The sequence below is a fragment of the Saccostrea cucullata genome, unplaced genomic scaffold (assembly GCF_032062105.1).
Source record: "Saccostrea cucullata isolate Sc308-1 unplaced genomic scaffold, CSIRO_AGI_Scuc_v1 ctg54, whole genome shotgun sequence".
Lineage (NCBI taxonomy): Eukaryota > Metazoa > Mollusca > Bivalvia > Ostreida > Ostreidae > Saccostrea > Saccostrea cuccullata.
The window spans coordinates 231,809-235,797 of record NW_026930475.1 but is presented as its reverse complement, the minus strand read 5'-3'; positions in this window follow the sequence as shown (position 1 = coordinate 235,797).

Sequence of the window (3,989 nt, the reverse complement as noted above, 5' to 3'; positions counted from 1 at the left end):
ACTGGTTTTTGTTATCTCACCTGTACAGCTACCTGTGTCAATTGAATGGCATCCCGAACCCGACCATATAAATAAAAGAATTTCTAAACGTTGAATATTTTCAGTTTCCCTGGAATGAAATTTAAACCAATTTAATAAAAATCATATAAAAAAAATACCCCTCTCTCGGTCCATTTACCAGGCTTAGCTCAATGATAGTAACCTCATTCTGTTCCAGATAGGGCCTAACTTGAACAAACTTGCAATATAATTTCAATTTATTAAATTGAAACTATTTTTTAAAAAAAAAGTAGTCTTGGGCTGGGAATCAACCAGATATTTCGTATTGCGATATTTTAACTGTATTGCAATATGTCAGATTGCAATATTTTCAATGAAAATAAAACCAGCATTTTCTAATTATTGTGCAATTTACACGCAGAATTATAACTATATGATAAGTAACCAAAAGGAAAAATACAATTATGCACTGAAGTATACCCATGCAACAGCTTCTTTTTTACTGTCAGACTTAATCACAAACGTTTTTGACAAATTTTCTTTATATTTATTAAATATAAGCATTTTGCCGGTCATCGTCGGAAACCCACGGCTTTTGCCGGTATAATTAGGCATTACAAAAGCGTATTGCAATATACCAAACAATCGATATTCAATTATTTTTGCCCAGCCCTACGATTTATTGATTCATCAAATATGTTGGCATAGAGATACCATATAAAATTTTATTCTCTTGCCCCACCTAACTCCACGGTCTTGTGTGGAACTAGGCTGAATTAAGTATTTAGAGTAAATATCTCATTATTGATATTTCTGAAATGAAATTATGAAAAATACAACTTTTCTGAGAAAAATATAGGTTAAAGTGTTCTTTTTGTGATCTTCGTTGGATTCGAACCTATAAGTAATAAAACCCGAAGTATCTTTTTTTTTGTGTGTGTGGAAACATTGGGGGGGGGACAAAACGCCAACATAAATATAAGCCCCGCCTAATATGCATTTTTTTTTTTCAAGGATCCCATATATTGCCCCTTTAAATGTCTACATAACTAATAATATACTTTTTGACAATGGGATAATCACGATAAACACTAATGCTGACGAGATGGATAAATTAAAGTGCAGGGGTTTTTTTTTTTTTTCTCTTTTCATTAATATAGTGTAATGTGTGGGACAAAGCAACCTTTTTGATGTGGAGGAGGGGCACTGAAAAAAAATAACTTCAAAAGAAAACAAAAATTAGAAAAATGAAAGAAAAAGTGAGCAAGCTCACATACCCCTCGCTCCCCCAAAAACTCAATTTCCCTTCCTGGTAATATGCACATCTACACATTGTGTCCTAATAATGAAAGTTCGTGTGGACACTGAGACAGGAGACCTCCCGCAACTTGTTGACCTTTCCTAATTCGTATACTAACCAAGTATTTTATAATGAATATACATTGTGGAGAGACAGAGAGAAAGACCGTTGCTACGTGCCTAAGCGAATAAACGTTTAACTTTAGCTTTTAACACGAAAAGGTTATTTTTTCACCTACGACCAAGGGCCTGGATAATACGAACTAATAATGTGTGTGGAGAGACAGAGAGGGAGACCCATGGACTTTTATACTAACCAGATAATGAATACGTGTGTAGAGACAGGAGACCCATGTACCTATATACTAACCTGATAATGAATTCGTGTGGAGAGACAAGAGGGAGACCCTTGACTTTTATACTAACCTGATAATGAATATGTGTGGAGAGACAGAGAGGGAGACCCATGGACTTTTATACTAACCTGATAATGAATAAGTGTGGAGAGACAGAGAGAAAGACCCATGGACCTTTATACTAACCTGATAATGAATAAGTGTGGACAGACAGAGAGGGAGAACCATGGACCTTTATACTAACCTGATAATGAATACGTGTGGAGAGACAGGAGACCCATGGACCTTTATACTAACCTGATAATGAATATGTGTGGAGAGACAGGAGACCCATGGACCTTTATACTAACCTGATAATGAATACGTGTGGAGAGACAAAGAGTGAGACCCCTGACCTTAATACTAACCTGATAATGAATACGTGTGAAGAGACAGAGAGGGAGACCCATGGACCTTTATACTAACCTGATAATGAATACCCCAGTACGTGTGGAGAGACAAAGAGGGAGACCCCTGACCTTAATACTAACCTGATAATGAACGTGTGGAGAGACAGGAGACCCATGGACCTTTATACTAACCTGATAATGAATACGTGTGGAGAGACAGGAGACCCATGGACCTTTATACTTACCTGATAATGAATACGTGTGGAGAGACAGGAGACCCATGGACCTTTATACTAACCTGATAATGAATACGTGTGGAGAGACAGGAGACCCATGGACCTTTGTACTTACCTGATAATGAATACGTGTGGAAAGACAGGAGACCCATGGACCTTTATACTAACCTGATAATGAATATGTGTGGAGAGACAAAGAGGGAGACCCCTGACCTTAATACTAACCTGATAATGAATACGTGTGGAGAGACAGGAGACCCATGGACCTTTATACTAACCTGATAATGAATATGTGTGGAGAGACAGGAGACCCATGGACCTTTATACTAAGCTGATAATGAATAAGTGTGAAGAGACAGAGAGGGAGACCCATGGACCTTTATACTAACCTGATAATGAATACGTGTGGAGAGACAAAGAGGGAGACCCCTGGACCTTTATACTAACCTGATAATGAATACGTGTGGAGAGACAAAGAGGGAGACCCCTGACCTTAATACTAACCTGATAATGAATACGTGTGAAGAGACAGAGAGGGAGACCCATGGACCTTTATACTAACCTGATAATGAATATGTGTGGAGAGTCAGAGAGAAAGACCCATGGACTTTTATACTTACCTGATAATGAATAGGTGTGGAGAGACAGGAGACCCATGGACCTTTATACTAACCTGATAATGAATACGTGTGGAGAGACAGGAGACCCATGGACCTTTATACTAACCTGATAATGAATACGTGTGGAGAGACAGAGAGAAAGACCAATGGACCTTTATACTAACCTGATAATGAATATGTGTGGACAGACAGAGAGGGAGACCCATGGACTTTTATACTAACCTGATAATGAATATGTGTGGACAGACAGAGAGGGAGACCCTTGGACCTTTATACTAACCTGATAATGAATATGTGTGGAGAGTCAGAGAGAAAGACCCATGGACTTTTATACTAACCTGATAATGAAAACGTGTGGAGAGACAGAGAGGGAGACCCATGGACTTTTATACTAACCTGATAATGAATACTTGTGGAGAGACAGAGAGGGAGACCCATGGACCTTTATACTAACCTGATAATGAATATGTGTGGACAGACAGAGAGGGAGACCCATGGACTTTTATACTAACCTGATAATGAATACTTGTGGAGAGACAGAGAGGGAGACCCATGGACCTTTATACTAACCTGATAATGAATAAGTGTGGAGAGACAGAGAGGGAGACCCATGGAATAATAGAATACCGTATAAGCAGAATTTTTAGTGAGGATTTAATTTTGGCATTATTAACGAGAGTGCCAAGATCGCTAAAATTAAATATCGCTATAAAAAATTGATTGTGCTTTATTTGTCATAGCTTCTTTAGTTGTTTATTTGTAATAGCTTCTTTAGGTTGTTTAAAATCGCTAAAATTACATTTCGCTAAAAATAAAATACCTATTTTTAAGGACATATCGCTAAATTTGCGTCTCGCTGAAATTTCCACTTCTATGGTATATTTAAAATGTTTCACCTCATACTTGGTCTGATTTGAAAATGGAAAGCTTCAAAATTAAGAAAGTAGGTCAATGTGACCAGTATGATCAAAGGATTTGTGTCCAGCTTTTTTTGTCATAGACTGATGCCTTGAGCAACACTACGATAAATCCCCATCCTTATGCATTTAAGTCTACAATTAATTTACAAAAATAAAGCAAACAGAATGG